This window comes from Pan paniscus, chromosome 23, assembly GCF_029289425.2.
Source record: "Pan paniscus chromosome 23, NHGRI_mPanPan1-v2.0_pri, whole genome shotgun sequence".
NCBI classification, from domain to species: Eukaryota; Metazoa; Chordata; class Mammalia; order Primates; family Hominidae; genus Pan; species Pan paniscus.
In genome coordinates, this window is record NC_085927.1 from 44,874,700 (window position 1) to 44,901,676 (window position 26,977).

Genomic DNA, 26,977 nt, shown 5'->3' on the forward strand with positions numbered 1-26,977 from the left:
TTCCAACATCCAATCCATCAGCAAGCTCCAAATAAATCTACCCACTTCTTTCCAATTGCCTGGCCACACCCTTAGTCCATTCCAGCATCATTTCTCATCTAAACCACTGATTCTCTCTCACCTACACTCTTGCCTGCCTCCAATCCATTCTCTACACAGAAATTGGGATTCTTTTTTCAAAGCAAAATTGAATTAGGTCTCCCTAGACCTAGAGTAGAGATAAATCTTAATAAAATCTCAGCTCCTAATGATGCCCACCAGGCCCCTACAGGATCCATCCCCTGATGACCTCTTCCAGCTCTGTTCATCCCACTCTCCTTGAAGTCTGACCAACCTTCTTTTAGTTCTTGAAACATGCCAAACTCTTTCCCACATTGAGGTCTTTGCACATTCGGTTCCCTCTGCCTGAAATGCTTTCCTCCCTATTTTTAGCATAGCTAACTCTTTCTCTCCCTTGAGCCTCATCATAAACATACTTCCCTGGCTGTACTCCTAAAGGATGGTTCCCTCTGTTTTCTCCATCTCAAACTAGCTCTTTCTTTGAATTATTGAAATTGGCTACTATTTTATTCCTTTGTCTGCTTTCTTTATTCATTCACTCAAAAGTTATTTATGAAGCTCCTATTATGTGCCAGGCATTGTTCTAGGTGCTGGGGAGGCCACAGTGAACAAGACAGACCAACTCCTTCCCCTCATGGAGACACTGAACAAGTAATAAATAAATTGTGGCTCACACACCTTGCTCTCTGTGGGGTGTCTGGTCATGTAATCGGGGCAACAGAGTAAACAGGGGAGACTCCATTGGCCTTGACTGCTCTGCTTAGAATTGGTTGCAAGTGAAATAGTGAGAGAAATAAAAAGTATACACAGACCCAGAAGCTCTAGGTCAATCTCTTCTACCCAGCACTCAATTTCATCCCTTTGTGATCTCATCCTTATTCTGTTGAACAGCCCCTCTTGGTTCCTCCCTCAAGCGTGAATTGTCCTGTCTTCAATGTTGTTTACTTCATTTGCACAGGACATCTCTCATTATTATTTGTATGGGTCCCAGTACCTAACCAATTTAGTGTGGGAGATCAGACTCCTATCCCCATTGTACCCTCTGCTTCATTCAATCAAAGCCCAGCTGTGTTCTTGACTCACCTTACTCTTCTGCTCATCAGAAAATAGACCTCTGCTGGGCTGAAATCTGCTTATTTTTTGTCTGTTTCTCCACGGGGCAATAATGATTTATAGCAGTTCCCATGAATTTGCAGACTTCCCACATTATATTTCTTCTAGCTCTAGCGAAACTTGATAACGTTTCCTTCTCTAATGCAATAAATTTACCTTCTGGTAAATACTACTCCACTCAAGAGAGATAATGTAATTTTAAATAGTGATAAATGAGATGAAGAAAATAGAGCAGTCCTATGTTTAATAGAAGTGGCAAAAGTGGGCATCCTTGTCTTGCTCCAGATCTTAGAGTAAAAGCTTTCAACTTATCTCTGTTCAGTACATCAGCTTTGGGTTTGCCATATATGGTTTTTACTGTGTTGAAGCACATTTTTCCTATTCCTAATTTGCTGAGAGTTTCTATCATGAAGGGATGTTGAATTTTGTCAGATGCTTTTACTGCAGCTATTGAAATGTGAGATAAATTATATTGAAATGATCATATATGGTTTTTGTCTATTTGTTCTCTTCATCATGGTACTAGAAGTCCTAGCCAGAGAAACAGACATGAGGGGAAAAAAGGCATTCAAACTGAAAAGGAAGAAGCTAAATTGCCTCTGTTTGTAGGCAACATAATCTTGTATATAGAAAACCCTACAGACTCCACTAAAAAATTGTTGGAACTCATAAACAAATTCAGTAAAGTTGCAGGACACAGTGTCAACATACAAAAATCAATAACATTTCTATACACTAACAGAACACTATCTGAAAAAAATCAAGACAACAATCCCATTTATAATAGCTACCAAAAAAATACTTATAAATAAATTTAACCAAGGAAGTGAAAGATCTCTACACTGAAAACTATAAAACATTGAAGAAAAAATTAAAGAAGACACAAATAGATGAAAAGGTATGCCATGTTCACGGATTGGAAGAATTAGTATTATTAAAATGTCCACACTACCCAGAGCAATTTATAGATGCAATGTAATTCCTATCAAATTATCAATGACATTCTTCCCAGAAATATTTTTTTTAAATCTAAAATTAATATAAAACCAAAAAAAGACCCTGACTAGCCAAAGCAATCTTGAGCAAGGAGACCAAAGCTGTAGGCATCACACTACCTGATTTGAAAATATATTAGAAAGCTGCAATAAGCAAAACAGCATGGCACTGGAATACAAAAAGACACACAGACCAGTGGAATAGAGTGTCCAGAAATAAATCCATGCATATATGGTCAACTTATTTTCTGTAAAGATGCCAAGAACACATGATGAAGAAAGGACAGTCTCTTCAATAAATAATGTGGGAAAAACTGGATGTCTACACGTGGAAGAATGAAATCAGACCCTTATCTATCACCATATACAAAAATTCACTCAAATGAATGGCTATTATCAAAAAGACAAAAAATAATAAATGCTGGTAAGGATGTGAAGAAATGGGAACCTTTAAACACTTTCACTGGAAATGTAAATTAGTTAAACCATTATGGAAAAGAGTATAGAGGTTTCTCAGAAAATTAAAAATAGAACCACCATATGATCCAGAAGTCTCATTCCTAGGTATATATCCAAAGGAAATGAAATCAGTATGTCAAAGAGATATCTGCACTCCTATATTTATTGTAGCAGTATTCACAACAGCCAAGATATGGAGTCAACCTATCGTCCATCAACAGATGTACGGATAACAAAAATGTGGTATATATACACAATGGAATACTCTTTAGCCATAAAAAGGAATGAAATCCTGTCATTTGTGGCAAATAAACCTGGAGGACATTATGTTACGTAAAAGAAGCCAGGCACGGACAGACAAACAGCGTATGCTCTCACTAATATGTAGGAGCTAAAAAAGTCAAAACTCATAGAAATAGAGAGTAGAATGGTGGTTGCCAGATGCTGGTGGGGAGGAGTAAAAGGGGAAAGGGGAGAAGTTGGTCAACAGGTGCAAAGTTACAGTTAAGAGAAATAAGTTCTGGTGTTCTATTGCACAGTAGAGGGACTACAGTTAATAATATTGCATTGCATCGCATATTTTACTTTTTTATTTTTTATTATTTATTTATTTATTTTCTTTGAGGTGGAGACTCGCTCTGCCACCCAGGCTAGAGTGCAGTGGTGCAATCTCGGCTCTCAGCTCACTGCAACCTCCAGCTCCCAGGTTCAAGCGATTCTCTTGCCTCAGCCTCTTAAGTAGCTGGGATTACAGGCATGAATCATCACGCCTGGATAATTTTTGTATTTTTAGTAGAGACGAGGTTTCACCATGTTTGCCAGGCTGGTCTCGAACTCCTGGCCTCAAGTGATCTGCCTGCCTAGGCCTCCCAAAGTGCTGGGATTACAGGAGTGAGCCATTGCGCCTGGCCTGCATTGCATATTTTAAAACAGCTAGAAAAGAGGATTTTGAATGTTCTCATTGCAAAGAAAGATAAATGTTTGAGAGGGCAAATATGCTAATTAATCCAATTTGATCATTACAAAATGTATACATCTATCAGAACATTCCTGTACCCCATATATATGTACAATTATTATTTGCCAATTAAAAACAAAATAAAATTTAAAAAATAGGGGAGAAAATATGGCTTAGGTAGCTGCCCCAGTCTGTGTTCAATCAACATTTGTTGAATTAGTAAATTAACAAGTGAAAGAAACAATTAAGGGTCTTGCAGCTTTTCTTCTTCTCCCCAATCAAACTTCTTCCCATCTCTCCATTTTCTGTCTTCTCCTGAGAGTCAGACTGAATTAACTAGGTGTTTCTTCCTCCAGATGTGATCCAGGTTAAGATCCAGTAGATTCATTAATGTACAGACTAATCTGTTATAACAAAGAAGCCCCAAAATTCAGCTGATTAAATAAGAAAAGAGTTTCTTTCTTTCTTATCTAACAAAGATAAGAGGTCCAAGCTGACAGAGCAGCTCTGCTCCATGAAGTCATTCAGGGGCCCAGGTTCCTTCTATCTTCCTGCTACATCACCCCCTGGTATTTTGTCTTTACCTCCGTGATCAAAACTGGGTCACTACCATGCGCATACTTTGGCCTACGTAAAGTAGGAGGCAAGCTGTTTCTTAAAGAAATAACAGCAAGTTACACGTTCCATTGGTGAGACTTTAATCAAACTCAGAGAATCTCAGAAATGTTGTCTATAGCTGGGTGGCCATGTACTTAGATAAAACTTGGGGATGTGCTATTTCTTTCTTTCTTTTTTTTTTTTTTTCTTTGAGATGGAGTCTCGCTCTGTCACCCAGTCTGGAGTGCAGTGGCGTGATCTCAGCTCACTGCAACCTCCACCTCCCGGGTTCAAGTGATTCTTCTGACTCAGCCTCCCAAGTAGCTAAGACTTCAGGTGTGCACCACCACACCCGGCTAATTTTTGTATTTTTAGTGGAGATGAGGTTTCACCATATTGGCCAGGCTGGTCTCGAACTCCTGATCTCGTGATCTGCCTTGCCTCTGCCTCCCAAAGTGCTGGGATTACAGGCGTGAGCCACCACGCCTGGCTGGGGATGTGCTATTTCTAACAGAAAGAAGGAGAGAATGGATATTGGGAAACAGCTAACAACCTTAGCCACACTCAAACCTTTTATGATAACCAAACCCTGGCAAGGCACCATTGATCCTGCGGCTTCCCCTCTCTGAAATGTTCCTTTTCTTCTTCCTCACCTATCAAACTCCTACTCTTCCTGTAGAGTCCAGCTCAAATGAACCCAGCAACACTCAGCTATTCAGAGCCATTTGTGCCAAGGGCTGTGGAAGGAGTGCTAAGCCCCTGCATTCTGAAGACTTCACCATGAGATTCTGTAGGTAAAGCGTTAGCACGTTGCCTGACTCAATAAGTGACTGAATGGATAGTGTGTTCTCAATAAATGAGCAATGTCATCATTGCTATTGTTCTTTTCTCAAGGTTTTCCTGGGAAAAGGCTACACGATACAGTAGAAGGAGCACCAGCTTGAGAACCAGTAGACTGGTGCTTGAATCCTGTTTCAGTCACTTTTTCACTATGTGACCACGATCTGTGCTTAACCTGTCTAGGACTCTGTTTCCTCATCTGTTAAATGGGAATCATAGCAGTGCTACCTTACAGAGATATTTATTAAATTATATGAGCCATGTAAAGCATTTAGTACAATGCCTCCAAAGAGAGTTTCAATGAATGGTAGTTTTTCTAATTTAGCTATCATCATTCTCATAATCAGGGAAATATAACCATGTGTATTGATCAGATGTGCATTTAGCTGTAGAATAACAGAACCCCATAACAATGACACTGAAAGATGGGAGTTCATTTGGCTTCCAAAGCAATGAGCCCAAAGGCGGATGGGGCTACAGTGGAGACTCAGGAGCTCAAGGACCTGAGTTCCTTCTCTCTTTTCTCTTTACTATCACTAGCGTGTTGGCTTTTCTCCTTGCATATGTCACTCCTAGCCCCTAAATGATGGCTGTGCCTCTAATATGAGCATATTCCAAACCGGAAGTAGGAAAAATGATAAAAGGAGGCTTGCCAGTCAAGTCTCTTCCTAGTTACCAGGGAAAGTAATGCTTCCCTGGGTGCCCCATCCCATAAACCTCCTCTGAGCTCTGAGTGGTCAGAACTGTGCCATATGTCTGCCCCTAAGTATCAGGTAGCTGGAAGAGGACGTTGTGAATGGGAGTGGGATCAGCCACCAACAGTGACTGTTACGGGTTAAATTATGTCCCCCACAAAGCTATGTTCCAGTTCTAACCCCTGATGCATGTGAATGTGACTTTATTTGGAAATAGGGTCTTTATAGATGTAATTAGTTCCCAGAGTAGAGTAGGCCCTTAAGGCACTATGACTAGTGTTCGTATAAGAAAAGAGGGGCACAGGGAGAAGACAGCCATATGACAATGAAGGTAAAGATTGGAGTGATGCTGCCACAAGCCAGGGAATGCCAAGAGTCATCAGAAGCTGAAGAAAGCAAAAAGGGGTCCCCCCCGGAGATTTTGGGGAGAGCATGGCCCTGCCAACATCTTGATTTTGGACTTCTAGCCTCCAGAACTGTGAAAGAATAAACTATTGTTGTAAGCCATCCAATTTGCAATGTTGGGGTACAGTAGCCCTCGGGAATAAATACAGTGACACTGTCACAACCAGGTGAATAAATGGATGCGTCACCCTGTGACTAGTGCCAAAATTGAGGGTTGTATTAAGCAGACTCATTCATTCATTCATGCAACCACAGTCTGACCCAGGTGATTTGCTTCAAGCTAATGTTACAGCCCCAAGTGCAGCCCCTTGTCTTCCCAACAACCCCTGTTCTTGGGTCTCTAGAGCTCCTTGCTCAAGAACATGTTTACTTGTCCACACATCAAGTGGTTGCCTGCGCACAGCTGAAGCCAACAGTGCATGACAGGACTTAGCCCCAGCTGGCCTCTATGCCTACACCTGGCTGTGCCGCTGGGAAGGTGTCTGGCGACAAGTAAATGTAACCTACAGCCTAAAGGACCCAAGACCCCGGAGCTGCAGGAAGCCTCCATGAGGAGCTACTGATGCAATTAACTTGGGAAACACTTGCTAAGAGTTGGAGTAGGAAGAAGCAACCCATGGGGCAATTTGGGACAAAAGACACATTTTTATGCAATCATGTAGACTTGAACTGTGAGTTATTACTGCTTATCAGAATGTCTCTCCTGCTCTGCAAACCATCTTTAAAGATAAACAGTGCTTCTCCCCAGGGTGGATTCTTTCTCTTATATTTATTAAACTCTATTGAGCAAGCATAATGCATCATGCTTCATGCATCAGTATACTTCAGCCTCCTCACAACAGGAAAATGGGGGAAAGTGCTATTTTAATTCTTATTTTATAGACAGAAAAACTGAGGAAATTGACCAAGGCTGCATAGCCAGCAAACAGCAAAACCTCGACTCAAACCCAGATCCATTGTTTCTGATTTGTGTGCCCTTGACCACTTAAAGCAATTCTGCCAGCCCAGAAATTGTGCTTAATTAGCTCAGAAGACAGTTTCTTTACTGAACACTTGCTGAATTCAAATGAAGTTATTATACCATATTTCACAGGAAAAAAATACATATTAGTCTTCTTACACTTAAGTTTGTTTCCCATAATTTTTCTTTAAAATATCATACATCTGCTTGTCTATGTGGGCAAAAGACAAGCAAATGAACAAATAGAAACATGCTTTTTATAGAAAATTGAGATGTTTTTAAAATTCTTTATGTATGTTTTTTAGGCTTGAAGACCAACTTTCACGTAATATAGTCAGATCTGAATCTGACCACATCATCGGCAATATTGTTTCTAGTTTGATTTGTAGAAGAAAATGCATCCATATGTCACAGTATTCCATATAGGAGTAAATGTTTCAGAGTACTCTAACCCTTGAATAAATTAAATAGTTCAGAGGATTCTGGATTTAAACCACAGCTCACCCATGTCAAATGAAAAACCAACCTTGACTTAGGATAGGAGAGACTATTACAATGGGGAGAACACTGTGACTTTGGGGTCTTTGAAGCATCTCAAAATCAAACCAAATAGGGCTTTCTTTTCTAGGGAGGGGGAAGCAGAACTGGCAGGGACTTTGGGGGAGGCTGGCAGGTGGTGAGGGGAGCATATAACATGAAGGGGGAGTTTAACTGGATTTCTCTTTCTGGTCAGCCTCCTAGAACAAGCTATTCTACACCTGGATGCTTGCTTAAACTTAAGGATGAGCAAAGTTTAGGAGCCTGTAGGAAGGAGAAGCCTGACTAAAGTTTGGCTGAGCCAAGTTCATCGGTACTAGCATCACTTGCCCACACGCTTCTGAGTTGCGTGACCTTGGGTTACTTACTTTTCCACTCCGAGATTCAATTTTCCTTTTTTTCCAAAATGTGGACAATAACTGGTCCCTGCCTCACAGCATGGTAAGGAATAGATGAAACCCTTTGCAAAGAACCATCGACCTCTATTTCCTCATGCCTAGAAGAGCACCCAAGGACATAGCAAGTCCCTGTCTACTGTAGCTGCCATCCTTGTGTACCTGCATAAAATGGGGCTGGGTGAGGCCGCTTGTGCTTATGTTTGGAAAGTTCTCTGAGTCTGCAGCATGAAAGCAAGGCTGTCCCCACTCTCTCTGAGCTTGAAACCCCCGCTCACTCCCCTGCAATGACAACCTCTCAAATGCAAGCTTGGTAAATTTGTTCTCAGCCACAAAGGAAATGGATTACAAAGCTTAATTAAAGAGGACATTTTCCATTCTGTTATTTTTTTTAATGCATCTGGTTAGGGAAAATAAATACTTTTTATCAGCCAGGAAATTCTTCAGATGCACTTTAGCCTGGGATGCCAGAACCAAGCAAAATGTTCAGAATCTTCAGTTCTTAGGAATGACATCTAGAAGGTAGGAACTGAGGAAAAGGAACTAGGCAGCTTGAAGAATGGGGAGTGTAGTTATTCTATCTCTGCTCCTTGTCCAGCAGAGGGTGTGACAGATGATGGCAAAGAGTCATTTATTCAACTGACCTGTGAGCACCCATTAACTCATGCACTTTTCATACACCATCTTGTAGAATCTAACTCCAAGACCCCATCCTGAGCTCCGGGACCCCCCATGACCCAGCCCTGCTCTTCTGACCTCATTTTCTCCCCCTCCCCTGTCATTCTTCTCCAGTCACATTGGGTCCTGGTTCCTCCACTAGAGAAGGAGGCCCCTCCCTCAGGTCACTGCACTAGCTCTTCCCTCTTCCCTCGGCCTGAAATCAGCTCCCTTTCTTACATAACTTGAGTCCCTGCTGAAATACCAGAAAGAACTCCCCATCCCCAACCCCTGCTGTGTAAACAGCCCTCCCACTGCCCCTGTACCATGCCCCCCCTCCCCCTGCCACCATGATTCCTTTATACTCATGGGACTTATTACCACTTAAAATGATATTTTTACATTTGTTTTCCATGTTCATGTTAAGCCCCCCTACAATGTAAACTCCATGATATCAGGGACTTGGTTTTATGGCTACCAAATTTCCATTGTCTAGAACAGCTCCTGGCATAAACATAATAGGTGATTGATAAATATTTCCCTATTATCTCACTTCATCCAGCCTGGAAGGTAGGTATTGTGGTCCCCATTTGACAGATGGGGAAATAGACCTTCAGAAAAACAAAGTCACTGGTCCAGGGTTGTACAGTTAGGAAAAGGGAGCCCTGGCTTTGAATCCGCATCCCCAAGCTTCCTGTACCACCCACTGCCTCCTGAGAAATAATGCTGTTAAAAGTGACTCTCAGAGTTACCCACAGGCTCCAGAGGACCAAGAACTCCGTCTCAATCCTAAAGTGCAGATAGGCTATGAACTCCAGCTCATCAGGGTACTGGCAACTTACATAAACCCCAGGCACTCCTCCAAGATCAGATATCAGATTCGCTAAGTTCAAGTGCATTGGAATAATCTGTCACCCCTTCAAAATTATTTACTCTAAGCAGTTGATAATGAGAACATTTATAAAGAAGATGCCCACCTGAATAGTATCTTAAAGTAACAGACAGTCGGTGTAATGGTTCACTAATTGGTCTTTGCTAAACATCAACTCAAATGGCCAAAATACTCCTTAATGGACCAACTATATTAAAAGTCCAGGTGCAGGTGAGATGGGAAACAGCCTTCAGCTATGCATGCTGTGGGAAGGCCCTGAGGCCCTAAGGAGGCAGCAAGGAATCTGGCAATGAACTCAGGCTTTGGAGCCAAATAAACCTTAGAATCCCCCTTCTCCCAGCCCTACTCTCTCCTTCCCTACTGCTTACTACTTATAGCCTTAATGGGAAATGGGCTGTGATTAACTTCTCTAAGCCTCACTTTCAACATCTACAAGGTGTGGGATGAAAGACATAATAATGGTACCCAAATTTATGGCAGACTATGGAAAATAAACCACATTGTACCTACAAAGCACTTGGCACATTCCTTGGCACATGGCAGGTGTTTGATAAATGATAGTTCACACATTTCTCTTCAGTGCACCTGTTTCCCTGAGCCAAGGGACCCAGAAGTGGGAATTTTATTAACTTTTTAATAAGGAGGCTATGAAATAATCTCAAGACTAGAGTATACTTGGCCATTCTTTTTAAAACCCCATTCACTGCATTTGCTGCTCACTTGTCTTGCACCAGGCTCTGTGCTCAGCTCTAAAAGAGACAGAGATGAATAAGACATGAACCCCAAGGATAAGACCCTGGTGATTGTGTCTATGGAGGTAATACTGCATTTTGCCTTCTAAATAAAGTTTGTTTTCTCATGCTTAATTAGTATCATTTCTTCTCTGTGCTTAGTAATTGGTTCAATGGATTGTTGGAACTGTTGATAACTGTGGTGATAAAAGTACTTTTCAGTGTGGGGCTTTAGCACAGTCTTAACTGTCTCATTCATTCAGTAAATATTTGGCCGGGTGTGGTGGCTCACGCCTATAATCCCAGCACTTTGGGAGGCCGAGGAGGGTGGGTCATCTGAGGTGCGGAGTTCAACACCAGCCTGACCGACATGGAGAAACCCCATCTCTACTTAAAAAAATACAAAATTAGCCAGGCATGGTGGCACGGGCCTGTAATCCTAGCTACTCGGGAGGCTGAGGCAGGAGAATCTCTTGAACCCGGGAGGCGGAGGTTGCGATGAGCCAAGATCGCGCCATTGCACTCCAGCCTGGGCAACATGAGCAAAATTCCATCTCAAAAAAGAAAAAAAAGTATATATTTGGGGGCACTCACTAGGTGGCAGGCACTATTTTAGATGCCAGGGATACCATGGTGAACAAAGCAAAGTTCCTGTCCCCATGGAGCTCATATCTAGCTGGGAAATGTGGTAGTTTTAAGACATGTCTGCAAATTCTTTCATCTTTTTCTCATCAAGAGGTGGGTTCTCTATTCCTCACCTTGAACCTGGGCCCACCTTAATGATTGGTTGGTCACCAGCATAAAGAGGAAGTGATATTCTGTGACTTCCAGGCTGGGCCATGGAAGCCAGGCAGTTTCCTCTTGGTTCCCTGGATCACTTGCACTGGAGCTGCCACGTAAGAAGTCTGACCATCCCGAGGCCTCTATGCTGTGAGGAAGCCCAAACTAGTCCACATGGAGATGCCCTGAGTCTACAAGAAAAGAGAGGACAGACAGAGATGCTCCTCTGGACACCATTTCGCTGAAACCACATGAGGGTTCACCAAGCCAAGACCGCTGAGCTGAGCCTTTCCCAGGTTCCTGACCACAGAAACCATAAGAGATAATAACATGATTGATGGTGGCCAGACACAGTGGCTCACACCTGAAATCCCAGCACTTTGGGAGGCTGAGGTGAGAGAATTGCTTCAGGCCAGGAGTTTGAGACCAGCCTAGGCAACATGGGGTGATCTGATCTCTACAAAAAAGTCTAAATATTAACCAGATGTGATGGTGCGTACCTGTAGTTCCAGCTATTCAGGAGGCTGATGTGGGAGGATCACTTGAGCCCAGGAGTTTGAGGCTGCAGTGAGGTATGATTATACCACTGGACTCCAGCCTGGGTAACAGAGTGAGACCTCGTCTCAAAAAAAAAAAAAGATTAATGTTGTTTTGGGGGTGGTGTATGATGCATCAATGGATAACCAGAATAGGGGGAACATAATAAACAAACACATTTATCAAGTAATGATAAGAAATATTAAGAAAAGGAAAGCAGAACAAGAGAATAAATTGACATGGGTGTCATCAGGGAAGACCTCCTTGAGGTGGTGACAACTGCACAAATATCAAGGAAGGAGCCTCATGCAGCATTCCCAGTGAAGGGAACAGCAAGCATGAAGGCCCTGTGGCAGGAACATACTTAGAATACTCAAGGTCAAGCAAGAAGGAAAGTGTAGCTGGGCCACAGTGAGGGAAGAAAGGAATAGAGGAAAGTTAGATTAGAGAAGAAGGCATGGGTCAAATAGGGCCTTACAAGATAGCATCATCAGGATAAAGATTAACACTCACAAAGTACTTACTTACAAACTGTCAGGCATTATTTGAAGCACTTTCCATGTATAAATCCATTTAATATCACAGCATCCTTCAAGATAAGTAATAGCATTAACCTGATTTTACAGATGAGAAAACAAAGGCACAAAAAGGTAAAAGAAGTTGCCAAAGATCACAGAACGTGGTGAGTGACAGAGCTAGGATTTGAATTCAATCAGTCTGTCTCCAGAACCCATGACTTACTTAACCACTACTCCTCAATGCCAGGGTGAGAAATTTGATTGCATTCTAGGTTGCGTGGGAAGCCACTGAAACTCTGAATAGAAGCATAGTGTGGCAGGGCTGACATTGCATCAAGGTTGTTCTGGCTGTGCTGTGGAGCATGGATCATAGAGAGGCAAGGGTGGAATCCAAAAGACTCGCCAGGGAATTATTGCAGTTCCAGTAAGAGATGATGTTGGCTTGCCCTAGGGCAACAGCTCTGGAGGGAGTACAGAGTGGGTGGATTGGGAATAAAACTTGGAGCTGAAATGACCTGCTGATGGGTAGAACCAGATGTGAAAGAAGAACCAAGGATGACTCCCTGAGGGTTTCAATATGAACTACTGGATGAGCAGTGATGCCTTTTAATAAGAAGGGAAACTGAGGAAGGGGCAGATTTGGGAATCAGTCCTTCTGGGGTAGTTCTAAATCTTAGTCATTTCTACTTGGACCCGCCAGTCTCCAGCACAAGGCCTAACACATAGGAGGGTGTGAGCAATATTGTTTGAACAACGGGGCCACCAAGATCCAGGTTTGGCCTTGCCAGAGTCTATCATCCTCAAAGATTAAAAATTGTAATTTCTGGCTGGACATGTGGCTCACTGTAATCCCAGCACTTTGGGAGGCCGAAGCGGATGGATCTCTTGAGGTCAGGAGTTCAAGAACAGCCTGGCCAACATAGTGAAACGCCGTATCTACTAAAAATACAAAATTAGCCAGGCATGATGGTGCATGCCTGTAATCCCAGTTACTCGGGGGGCTGAAGCAGGAGAATTGCTTGAACTCGGGAGGCGGAGGTTGCAGTGAGCCGATATCGTGACACCACACTCCAGCCTGGGTGACAAGAGTGAAATTGCATCTCAAAAAAAAAAAAAATCATAATTTATCTCTAAAATCATCAAAGACGACCTCAAAAATCCTTCTTCGTCATTTATACTTTAACATAAATGACTTTTGTCACATCCTCTCCTGGGATCACTTTTTAAGATCAGGGGAGAGGGTTGGAGTTGGGGGAAGGTCCTGAATACTTGGGTAAGAGATGAGACCACACCTCTGCAAGTTCAATGGGCAAGTTCAAAGGCCTCCTGAACTCCTGTAGATCTTACATGCATAGCACCCAAAGTGGAAATGATTGCACTGACTGAATAGCACCCATGTTCCAGGCCTCATACTAAGCACATGTCATACCTCATTTTGTTTGACCTCAAGAACACCATGTGAGTGCAGTCCTGTTATTCCCTTCCAAGTGATGCAACTGCTCTGATAGACAGCAAATAATTTGCTGATGGTCTCACAACTTCTAAGTGATAGAGGTAGTATTTAGTCCAAGGTTGATTCAAAAATTGGTGCTCTATTCACAATAGCAAAGACATGGAATCAACCTAGGTGCTCATCAATGGTGGACTAGATAAAGAAAATGTGGTACATATACACCATGGAATACTATACAGCCATAAAAAAGAATGAACTCATGTCCTTTGCAGCAACATGGATGCAGATTGAGGCCATTAACCTAATTGAATGAATGCAGACACAGAAAACCAAATGCCACATGTTCTCACTTAGAAGTGGGAGCTAAATATTGTGTACACATGGATATAAAGACAAGAACAATAGACACTACAGACTCCAAATGGAGGAGGGCTGAAGCGGGCAAGGGTTGAAAAACTACCTACTGGTTACTATGCTCACTATTTGGGTGATGGGTTCAGTTCAAGCCCAAACCTCAGCATCACACTATATATCCATGTAGCAAATCTGCACATGTACCCTCTGAATCTAAATTTTATTTCTAGCAGTACTTTTCCCACTCTGCCACCCTGGGAGAAAGACTGACGAGGTACAATGAGCACTACAAGGTGTCCCAGGCACAAGGTCCCTGACCTGGCTCCGCCCCTCACCAGCTGAGGACCTTAGGTCAGTGACTTTCCTTTTGTGTGCCTCAGTTTTCTCATCTTCGAAAGGAATAGTAATGAGGTTCCTAACCTCATTATGCTTCTGTAGGGACACAGAAAGTAAGGTGCTGGCAACTGTTCTTGTTACAGTACTAACAATCATGGCAGGCCTCCTGGAGGAGTGGAAAGCAGTGCACTATGGACTGAACTGTGTCCTCCCCTCCCCCAAATCCATATGTTGCAGCCCTAACCCCCAATGAGGCTGTATTTGGAGATGGGGCTTTTAGGGGGTAATTAAGGTTGAATGAGGTGATAAGAGTGGGGTTTGGATCCAATAGGACTGGTGTCCTTATAAGAAGAGACACCTGGGCCAGGCACAGTGGCTCATGCCTGTAATCCCAGCACTTTGGGAGGCCAAGGCAGGTGGATCACCTAAGGTCAGGAGTTCAAGACCAGCCTGACCAACACAGTGAAACCCCATCTCTACAAAACTACAAAAATTAGCCGGGCATGATGGCATTTGCCTGTAATCCCAGCTACTCGGGAGGCTGAGGCAGGAGAGTCACTGGAACTAGGAGGTGGAGGTTGCAGTGAGCCGAGATCACACCATTGCACTCCAGCCTGGGCGACACAGTGAGACTTCGACTCAAAAAATAAAAAGAAGAGACACCAGAGAGCTCACTCACCCTCCTCTCTCTGCATGCTCTGAGGAAGAGCCATGTGAGGCCAAAGGGGCCATCTACAAACTAGGAAGAGGGCCCTCGCCAGGAAACAAATCAGCTGGCACCTTAATCTTAGACCTTCTTGCCTCCAAGAATTAAGAGAAAATTAATTTCTGTTATTTAAGCCACCCAGTCTATAGTGTCTTGTTATGGCAGCCCCAGCAGCTAATACACAGTTCCAAGCTGCGCTTCCTCTCTCATTGCCCAGACTTTCCAGACAGGGCTTTCTGCCTCCTGCTCTCTGAGGGCCCTCCCCCTCTAAACATGCAAATGTACTCACTCAGTTCCCAAGAAATGCGAAGCAGACAGCCCTGGAATTCAAAACAGCCTGCAGACTGCAGCCTCTTATTTTAATGATTCTAATTTATCTCCAGAATTATCAATAATAAATCAAACTAAGTGGAACTAAAACAACTTTCCCTGTGGCTGTGTCATGTTCTGTTGGAAAAGACGACCCCTTCAAAAGGCTGTGTTGATCACCAGCTCCTCCATCTGCCCAGCCGGAGAAGGTGCTCAGTGACTTTCCTCCATGCAGAAAGACGTTTTCCATTTGTGCCTAACCAGCCATGCACAGTTTCAGGAGCACCACATATAACCCTCATTTAATTTAAGCTTATGGGGTAGGAATGAGTATGACCTCATTATACTAATGGGAAAACTGAGGCACAGAGGGGTTCAGTGAACCTTTCAAAGTCACAGAGCTGGGATACTAACCCAGCCCTCCCTAGCCCCAGTCCCACGTTCCCTCCCATGAAAAAGTTGCCTCTGGGCTGCAGATATGAGCTTGGTACCCTGGAAAAGGCTCAGGCTTTGGAAATCAGCATCTGGGTCTGAGTTCCTCCTCTGCCTTTAATGACGGGTAAGCATTCAGGGAAGTAGCTGAGTCTCACTGAGCTTCCTTTCCCATCTCTAAAAGTGGCAGCTTATCATGCTTAAAGGACAACCATGTAAGTAACTCCAGAGAGCCCCTAGAACAAAGAACACAGGAACAGCGTCCCTGGAGGTGATCCGTGGGGTGGTGGGGAATACATCACTCAGCAGGTTGTAGGAAGACTGAATTAATAGTGGCAAATCACAAAGTAAAGTGCCTGTGACTTAATCAATAATCGCAATTATCATTATTTATTATGATGTTTGTCTGGATTCTTGCCGATATTCACAAGCTGAACTTCAGGTGTAATAAGAACGGCATTGACGTACCACCTCCTGCTTAGCCAGTGGAATAATTGTAAATTATGGTCAGTAAAGTGGAATTTTCTTGAAACCATGGGAATTCAAAAGTACATCATCCAGCCTGAATGACTACTTTGGAGAATAAGGACGATGAGGTCAAAGAAGTTGTAAAATTGTTGGAGGTCACACAAGCACCGTCTGGTGGAATCATGGTGAGAAGACGGGTCTCTCCTGTCCCTCAGCATCTTCCTTCCTGGACTTCCTCCCCAACAGAATAACAGCGCTGGTCTGTTGCACCACACTATGCAGTTGAAATGTCGCTTTCACCGATATTACTACTTTTTGGTCCTTGTTACATGTTGAATTATGTCCCCCAAAAAGAGATTTTGAAGTTCTAACCTCCTGTAGCGGTGTATTCCCCACTACCCCCCACGGATCACCTCCAGGGGTGCTGTTCCTATGTTCTCTCTTTTGGGAGCTCTTGGGAGTTACTTAGATGGTGGTGCTTTAATAATTATAAGCTGCCCTTTTTAGAGATGGGAAAGGAAGCTCACCCAGACTCAGCTACTTCCCTGAACACCTACCCATCGTTAAAGGCAGAGGAGAAACTCAGACCCAGATGTTGAACTCTTATTTGGAAATAGAATCTTTATAGCTGTAATCAACTTATGACAAGTCACACTAGAATAGGGTAGACCCTCAATCCAGTATGACTGGTGGCCTGGAGAAGAGATGACAAAGGCAGAGATTGGAGTGCTGGGTCTGTAAACCAAGGGATGCCAAGGATTGCCAGCAACACCAGAAGTGAGGAGAAAGATGTGGAGCAGCTTCTCCTCATAGACCTTTAGAGAGAGCACAGCCCTGCTGACCCCTTGATTGCTGACCCCTTGACTTCTCACCCCAGCCTCCAGAAGTGTTGGAGAAGAAATTTCTGTGGCCTGAGGCCACCTGGTTTGTGGTACTTTGTTACAGCACCCCTAGCAAACTAATACAGTCCCCCCAAGCAGACACTGGAATAATGTTCCCTGCTTTTCAGGCAAGAGCCCAAGCTCAGAAGGTATGAATGGCTAAGACGTCACCAAACCCTCCTACCTCACTGCTCTCCAATCGCACTGGCCTCTTTCTCTTCCTCAAAGCCACCAGGGCCTTGGCACTTGATCCTCCTGTTGGGAACTGTGTTAGCCTGTTCTTGCTTTGCTATAAAGAAATACATGAGACTGGGTAACTTATAAAGAAAAGAGATTTAAATGGCTCATGGTTCTGCAGGCTATACAGAAAGCATTGTTCTGGCATCTGCTCAGCTTCTATGGAGGTTTAGGAAGCTTCCAATCATGGTGGAATGTGAAGGGGGAGCAGGCACATCACATGGCCAGAGCAGGAGCAAGAGCATGGGTGGGGGGAGATACCACACCCTTTTAAACAATCAGATCTCACAAGGCCTCACTATCATGAGGACAGCACCAAGGGGATGAGGCTAAACCATTCATGAGAAATTCATCCCCATGATCCAATCACCTCCCACCAGGCCCCACCTCCAATGATGGGGATTACAATTCAACATGAGATTTGGGCAGGGACAAATATACAAACTGTATCAGGAACACTCTTCCCAGACCTTGAAGTCAGCTGCCTCCTCCTGCCCCACCCCAGGCCTTTATCCAACATCACTCTTCAAAGAGGTCTCCCTCCCCCACCACTACCCACCTCAGTCCCTCTCTTTATATGATGCCCTCTCCTTCTTCATCCCTCTCAAGGCACCAGAGTGCTTATCACTTGGATACATGTTGATTATCTCTCTCCCTCCGCAAAAACATTTGCTTCTTTGAGGAACTGGAATTCTGTCTGTCTCTTTCTTTCCTGTCTTTTTAGATGGGAGCACATAACTGATGCTCAGTAAGTACCTGTTAATAGACTGGAAAGAGCAGGAGCTTTGAGATCAAACCTGTGTTCATAATTTAACTTCACCTTTTTTACTTTGGTGACTTTATTCGTGTTCTTAAACCTTCCTGGTGCTCAGTTTCCTTGTCTATCAAGTAAGAACAATAATAGACAACATCTACTGAGCTTTTCTTTGTGCCAGGTGCTGTCCTAAGCATTCGAAAGGCATGAATGCATTTAAACTTCACAAAAACCATATGGTAGAGGTACAGTTGTTATGCCCATTTTACAGTAGAAGAAACAGACAGAGAAGCTGAGTAACATCCCCAACATTCACACACTGCACTGGAATTTGACTTCTTCTTTGACCAGAATGCCTGCACTTAAGCATTAGGATTTGCTCTTCCAACAATGCCAAGGATTTTTATCTCATTAGGCGGTAGTGAGGACTGGAAATGATTCATGTACAGTACTGAGTGTGGCCCCTAGCTATAATTCGAGATCAACTTATAAAACTCATCAAAGTGTTGCTGACATTTTGCAACTCTTGTTACAACACTCCAATCCAGTGTCTTTTTACTCTTGTTTTCTACTTTCTTCAGTGGTTCATTAATCAGTGCTCCACCCTTTATTTTACCCTATGTGCTAGCCATTGGAATCCACAGGCAAATTTTGCCACTGCAATTGGCCCAACAGGGGACTGGGAGAGATTCCTCTATCTCGGGTTCAACAGAGCTCAGTTTTGTTCAACAAACTCCCTCTGAGCCCCTAATTATGTCCCAGGCACCGCAGCAACCAGGGCACAGGGAACAGGCCTTCAACCCCAGCCTGCCACTATCTAATCTTCCAGCTTCACATTCTAACCCAGGTCTGCACAAGAAGAAAGAAAGCCCGATCATGAGAGCATCGGCAGTAGACACTCCCCCTGAGGATGATCAGCTTTTTTTTTTTTTTTTTTTTTTTTTTGGAGACAGAGCCTTGCTCTGTCACCCAGGCTGGAGTGCAGTGGCATAATCTCAGCTCATTGCAACCTCTGCCTTCTGGGTTCAAGTGATTCTCCTGCCTCAGCCTCCCAAGTAGCTGGGATTAAAGGCGTGTGCCACCACGCCAGGCTAATTTTTGTATTTTTAGTAGAGACGGGGTTTCACCATGTTGGCCAGGCTGGTCTCGAACTCCTGACCTCAAGTGATCTGCCCACCTCAGTCTCCCAAAGTGCTGGGATTAAAGGCATGACCAACTTTATGACATGAGGGACAAGCATTAGACAGAAATCAGAAGACTTGGGCTCCAATCCTCAGTAGATAGGATGGGCTGGTAGGTAAACAAGGGCTTTACAGTCAGACACACATGGGTTAAAATCCAAATCTGCTAACTGGCCACATGATTTGTGAGCTCTTTAAGCTCGCTGAGCCTGTTTCTTCATTGTAAAATGGGAGCCACAGTATTGCCCATTTTGCAGGACTTTCTAAAGGATTACATGTAACATACATGTAGTACGTACTTAATAAACGGTGGCTACTATTACTACTCTTATTACCAGTGGTATCATCTTGAGTAAGTCAATTACTCATAATTACTCTCTTTGAGGTCTGGCCTCTCATCTATAAAACAAGGTTAATAATCCTCATTCTTAAAGAGATGTTGGGATAACTTAATAAAACACATATGTTAAAAGCCATACCATAGAGGTGGTGGTTGCACAACATTGAGAATGTACTTCAATATCTGCACAGGCCTGGTGCTGGCAGTGCCCTTTGTACTGAGGTGTTGGAGCAGGACAACAGTGAAGTTCATTAGGAATGCAACCCAGGGTGGGCTGCTGGGGTCCATCCTGTCTGAGGGGCCAGGAGTGGAGCCCACACTCACTCAAGTCCCACTTTGGGGCAAGCCTGAGCGCCCAGCTGTTCTGTGGAGGCACAGACACTCGCCCTCAACAAGAAAACCATTTCAGAATCATTTCTTGAATGACCCAGAAAGGCCACTGTGCCAGTCTGTCCATTTCATTTTAACAGGAAATAATCAGGTACTTTTCCTGGCTTGGAGCAAGAATGGATCCTCTTTACTGTATTTAAAAAAAAAAAAAAAAAAAAAAAAAAAAAGGCCGGGCGCGGTGGCTCACGCCTGTAATCCCAGTACTTTGGGAGGCCGAGGTGGGCAGATCACGAGGTCAGGAGATCGAGACCGTCCTGGCTAACATGGTGAAATCCCGTCTGTACTAAAAATGCGAAAAATTAGCCAGGCGTGGTGGTGGGCGCCTGTAGTCCCAGCTACTCGGGAGGCTGAGGCAGGAGAATGGTGTGAACCCTAGGAGGCAGAGCTTGCAGTGAGCCAAGATCACACCACTCCACTCCAGCCTGGGCAACAGAGCGAGACTCCGTCTCAAAAACAAACAAACAAAAAAAACACTCATGGACACAGGGAGGGGAACATCACACACACACAGAGGCCTGTTGGGGGGATGGGGGCCAAGGGGAAGGAGACCATTAGGACAAATATCTAATACATGCGGGGCTTAAAACCTAGATGACGGGTTGATAGGTGCAGCAAACTACCATGGCACACGTATACCTATGTAACAAACCTGCACGTTCTGCACACATATCCCTGAACTTAAAGTAAAATAAAAAATAAAAATAAAAAAGAGAAAGAGAGTGAATGTACTTAACGCCACTGAATTATACACTTAAAAATGGTTAAAATGGTAAATTTTGTTATATATATTTTACCACAATGAAAAAACTGAAAATTAGAAAAACCAACAAAATAAGCCATTCCAGTTGGGATTCCTATTTATAAACAACAGAGCCCACTCTAGCTAGTTTAGCAGAAAGTGAATTTATGAGAATGTCAGGGCACTCACAGATCTCCAAGTGGGTCAGGAATCAGTCTCAGAGGCTGTGCAGCCAGGACCTGCCTCAGTAAAAGCTCCACAATGCCACAAGGGCACAAACCCCACACAGCTCAGCTTGGCTGGAGCCTCAGCCAAGCAGGACACGCCTGCCATCACCATCACTGAGTGGATTCTGCATGGCTCCTGTTCCTTCACTTCACTCCACTCCCTTGAAAGTCCAGGTTTTGGCCGGACGCGGTGGCTCACGCCTATAATCCCAGCACTTTGGGAGGCCAAGGCGGGCGGATCACAAGGTCAGGAGATCGAGACCATCCTGGCTAACACGGTGAAACCCCGCCTCTACTAAAAAATACAAAAATTTAGCCGGGCGTGGTGGCGGGCACCTGTAGTCCGAGCTACTCGGGAGGCTGAGGCAGGAGAGTGGCGTGAACCCGGGAGGCGGAGCTTGCAGTGAGCTGAGATCGCACCACTGCACTCCAGCCTGGGCAACAGAGTGAGACTCCATCTCAGAAATTAAAAAGAAAGTCCAGGTTTTGCACAGACCTGGACTTTCTAACTGCACTTGCTTTCCATGTTGTCATGATCAAGGTCATATGCCAGGACTATGGTTGCAAGGAAAGCAAGTCAATGTACCATGTCTTAGGATGCATGAACTTCCGTGGTGGGGAATTCCCAAGTATAAGGAAAGTGTGCACAGATACTGTGCCACCAAAAGTCCCCTAAAAGTCCATTTCAGGGGCTTTGAAACCCAAGCTGACTTGGGTTTTAATACCAGCTCTAGTAATCGCAGGCCATATAATTTGCAGCAAATAATCTCTCTGATTCTCAGTTTCCTCATCATGAGAGAGGAGTATTAACAACTACTTTCAGAGATTTTATTCAAATATTGAAAATAATACATCCAAAATTACAGCATATTATAGGTCCTTCCTCCACACGCCCAACAAACGCAATTGAGCAATTGGACAGGAAAACTTTTTGACAACGTACCACCATGAATGGCCTTAATGCTGGCGATCTCTGCCATGGGATATTGTCTTTTCCATGAACATGCCAGACACCATCTTCATAAAAAGAAAGTCAATCTTGACGTGTCTTAGTCCATCTGTGCTGCTATAACAAAAATACCTTAAAATAGGTGGCTTATAAACAACAGAAATATATTTTTCACAATTCTAGAGCCTGGGGAGTCCAAGGTGAAGACAGTGGAACACTTCATGTCTGGTGAAGGTCCATTCCCTGTAGACGGCACTTTCTCACTGTAACCTCACATGGCAGAAGGAGTGAGGTAGCTCTCTGGGGTCTCTTTTGTAACAGCACTAATCTGAGAGCCTTCATGACTCAGTCACCTCCCAAAGACACTACGTCCTAATACCATCACCTTGAGGGTTAGAATTTTGATACATGAATTTGAGGAGAACACAAACATCCAGACAATAGCATGAGGCAACTTGCAGACTTCCCGCTGAATAAGACCATGGCAGACACAAAAAAGACCCCAATTCCAGGGGAGAGAATAGCCTAGCTGAGGGTGAGGGCTGAGTAATAGGAAGCTCTTCCATTGCAGGGGCACGTGCCTATGCATGGCCTGGAAGAGAGGAAATGCAGCATGCATGTCCCAGCAAAGGGACATATGACATAACCTCAATTAAGTGCCAGAGGTCACACAGTCCAGCCTTGGAATGGTCTTTTTATTTGCTTTTTGTTTTTTTGAGACAGAGTCTCGCTCTGTCGCTCAGGCTGAAGTGCAGTGGCGCAATCTCGGCTCACAGCAAGCTCCGCCTCCCGGGTTCACACCATTCTCCTGCCTCAGCCTCCCGAGTAGCTGGGACTACAGGTGCCCACCACCACACCCAGCTAATTTTTTTGTATTTTTAGTAGAGATGGTGTTTCACCGTGTTAGCCAGGATGGTCTCGATCTCCTGACCTCATGATCCGCCCACCTCGGCCTCCCAAAGTGCTGGGATTACAGATGTGAGCCACCGCACCTGGCCTGGTATGGTCTTTTAATGAGTCCTGCATCAGAAGTATTTCCAATCTGTATCTGAATCTTCCAAAATACATTGCAGAAGACCCAAATCCTAATACATAGCCACACTCTTTATAGTTCTTATTTCCCATTCCTCCCAGTCTCCAATTCTGTCATCCTCAGCAGCTGCCCCAAAGCCTCTCTCCTTCTCTCACTGCTCTGCCTCGAGATTCCTCCTGAAATCACAGCAGGGGCTCTCATTTTTCTACGCTTTTCCACACTAATTTTCTTTTCCTTTCTCCTTTACAAACCGAATCTACCCAGACTAGCACCTCCGTTTTTTTCCAGATGACTCCACGTGTGTGTGTGTGTGTGTGTGTGTGTGTCTTGGGCAGGGCAGGAAAATCACCTCCATCAGACCAAGCTAGAGGTTTCCTTCGTGTGCAGAGAGAAAGTGGGCAAGACTCTGCATACATTAACAATTTTGTCTCTGTTATATACATTTTTGGAGATGACAATTAAACCTGTGAGTGAATTTGGTCAATCATAAGGTCTGGCAACAACCTTGAATGGAGGTTTGCATCTTAGAATTCTTTAACTATGATAGATTGAAAAAATGGCCACAATGCTTTCCAGCTTCTCCCATCAAGAAGCCTGCTGCCCACCTGTTGAATCTTGTAAGGTCTTGTGACTTGCCTTGGCCAAGTGAATATGGCAGCCGTAGCACTGTCTGAGTCCTGAGCCTAGGTTTCAGTCAGCTTTGCAGCTTCTGCTTTTGCAGCTTTGGCAAACTAGACACAGAATATGAGAAGTACCAGGCTAGCCTGCTAGAGGAACACAGACAGTGGCCCAGCCTCCTCTATTACTCCAGCCAACAGACAGGCAGCCCCCAGGAACAGAGCTTCCTAGATGACCAGCAGCTGGCCACAGAGACGTGTGTGAGACCAGCCAGGACCAACAGAGAATAAACATCCAGTGGAGCCCAGCCCAAATGCCAACCCACAGAGTCATGAGCTACGTAAATGGCTATTGTTTTAAGTCACTAAGTTTTGGGGTAACCTGTTACACAACAGAAGGTAACTGATAAGATATGGCACCCCAAAGCATCATGGTAACAGGTTCTAAAGGAGGCTTCTGAACCAGTGTCTGCCTGCCATTGAAAGGGCTTCCCATCACCTGTGGGTGTGGGGTACTCATAGGTCTCCCATGGAACCCTTCTGTTGGCTTTCCTGTCTAAACCTCTGGATCCCTGTTCTGAGTCCTGCAACTCTAGGACAGTTTTGTTTTCATCCTTCCCTCCCACTGTCTCCCATTATCATGGCAACATATATCACAAAGGAAAAATGGCGCATTTCTGCAAATCAGCTAAGGTTTTGATGGCAGCTGGGATTGCTGGCCCATTGTGGAGTACAGTACCACAGGATCTCTTCCAGACAGAGAAGCAAACTGGACCCACGGCAGGAAGCAGCTCTGTTCTCACTAACCAACATTAGGGTTTGGAATCAAGTAGCTTTTCTAGGGCTGGAGATTGTAGTGGAATTGCTAGTGACATGATGAAGACTACAGTGAAGCTCCCAGCCCCAGAAACTGCATCCTCCTTCCTCCCTACCCTGTTAACGTGTTACCTGAAATTCCAGCATTCATTCCTTTCATTTTGTGTAATGGAAAATGCTCTGACATTAACTATATACTGTCTGCATAGCAAAGCCAATATCAACAAGGTTAAAAGGCCACAGAATGGGAGATGTCTGCAAAGCACATAGCCAACAAAAGATTAGTGTCAGGAATATATAAAGAATTTCTACAAGTCAGTAACAAAAAGACAAACAGCTCAGAACAATGATGGATGAAGGCGGTCAAAAGACAACTCACAGATGAGTTCACTCGAATGGCCAATAAACGTGTGACAAGGAGCTCAGCCTCACAAGGAGCCAGGGAAAGGTAAACAATAAGCAGTAATAAGATATCAACTCACAAGTCACCAGATAGGCAGAAATCATTGCAGGAGGGAACATCAATTGGTACAGCCACTTTGATGAGAAATTTAGTAACACCTAGCAAATGAGAAGACCCACCCTGAGACCCAGCAATTTCACATCCCAGATCTAAAAAGAAAAAATCTTCTTGCACATGTGTACAGAAGACATGCCCCAAGGCATTCACTGTGGCTCTGTTTGTAATAGCAAAAAATTGGAAACAATCTACATATCCATTTAGAGGGGAAATAATAAATTATAAAATATTCATACACTGGAATTCTATACCAATCTTAAAATGAGTGAATTAAATTTGTATGTATCATCATGAATAAAATATAATGTTGATATAAAAAGCAAATTGTAGAAAGTCAGGTAAAGTTTGCAGTTTATGTAAAATTTTAAAACCCCAAAAGAATCCTAGACACATATATAAAAGTACAAAATTGGGCTGGAAGATTACCCACCAGCGTTAGAATAGGGTTATCTCTTGGGGACTTGGAAGGGGACAGGGACTGGGGAGGTGAACAAGGGGGCCTCCAATAGTATTTGTCACATTTTATTTTTTTAGAAAAGAAAGGACCTACGGAAATAAGGCAAAATACAAATACTCATGACACTGGATGGTGGATAGACAAGGGCTTATAATTTGTTTCCAATTCATTTATTCATTCATTCACTCATTCACTCAACAAATATTTACTGAGTAACTGCTTTGTGCCAGGTACTGTTCTAGGTGCTGGGGACACAGTTGTGAATATGACAAAATCCCTGCCCTTGTGGCACAGACAGTAGAGACGTGCAGACAAGAAACAAATGAGTAAAATTATTAAATTGTCAGATGATGATAAGATCTATGGAGAAAAATAGGACAAAGAAGGTCAATATGGAATAGAGGTGTTGGGAAAAGTGGACAGAAGGTTTAAATTGGGAAGCCAGGAAAGATTTTGATACAAAGGAGACACAAGGATCAAAACTGCAGGGATAAGAGAGGGAGCCATGGGCATGAGCAGGGAGGGACCCTCCAGGCAGAGGAAGAGCAGGTGCTGAGGCCCAGGGCAAGTGCCTGGTGGGCTCAAAGAGCATAGGAAGAGAGATAGGAGATGAGTTCCCAAGGTAATGGGGCAAGAGACAGGGGGCATCACGTATGTTTTAAATATTTCATAATGTTTAGCAGAAAAAGAAAAACAAGAACAGAAAGAGAGAGGGATTTCCAAAAGGTGGTTGGTTGAGCTCAAACAAAAATATACAGATTGGTGCAAAAGTAATTGCGATTTTTGCCACTTAAAAGTAATGGGAAGGCCGGGCGCAGTGGCTCACACCTGTAATCCCAGCACTTTGGAAGACTGAGGCAGGCGGATCACGAAGATCAGGAGTTCAAGACCATCCTGGCCAATATGGTGAAACCCTAGCCCTACTAAAAATGCAAAAATTAGCCAGGTGTGGTGGTGCATGCCTATAGTCACAGCTACTCAGGAGGCCGAGGCAGAAGAATTGCTTAAACCCAGGAGGCAGGGGATGCAGTGAGCCATCATCGCGCCACTGCACCCCAAACTGGGCAACAGAGCAAGACCAAGACTCCATCTCAAAGAAAAAAAAAGGGGGGGGGGGAAACGCAATTACTTTTGCACCAACCTAATAGTTGGGAAATGCAAATTTTAAAAATAGATAAACTCTTCAAAGTTCGAAATGTGCCACTAGGTCCAGTGAAGTTTCAAGAGGGAGCTGGAGAGGTAGTTCCCACTGGCTGCACACTGGACCCACCCGGGATCTTTACAACATCCCGATGCCCAGGTGGCACCCAAGTTACATCAACCAGAATGCCTGGAGCTGGGCCAAGCACGGGTCTACACCAACCATGGCCTGGTGATCTCAACGTGCAGCAAAGCTTGGGAACCACAAGGATAGAGTGCACTGAGTTTCCCTAACCTAGATGAACCTGGAACCTTCCGATTTTCATTACATGTTTCCCAGACCAAATCACAGGACTGGGTTTCCCTACAGAACATCAGTTTGTGAAATGGAACTCAGTTGTTTGGGGTTATTTTTAACATAGTTTTTAAAAACATATTTCTTTTGGTTAAAAAAGCAATATATTCCCAGTCATTTCCATATAGATGTAAAGTACTTAAAATAGTGTCT

The 26,977-nt window shown here is 43.9% G+C and overlaps 1 long non-coding RNA gene across 4 annotated transcripts in view; it reads right to left on the reverse strand.

The window, feature by feature from the left end:
* LOC103786605 (uncharacterized) overlaps positions 1-26,977 on the reverse strand; it is a 271,965-nt gene that overhangs the window by 209,269 nt on the left and 35,719 nt on the right. The gene's annotated exons all lie outside the window — the stretch shown is intronic.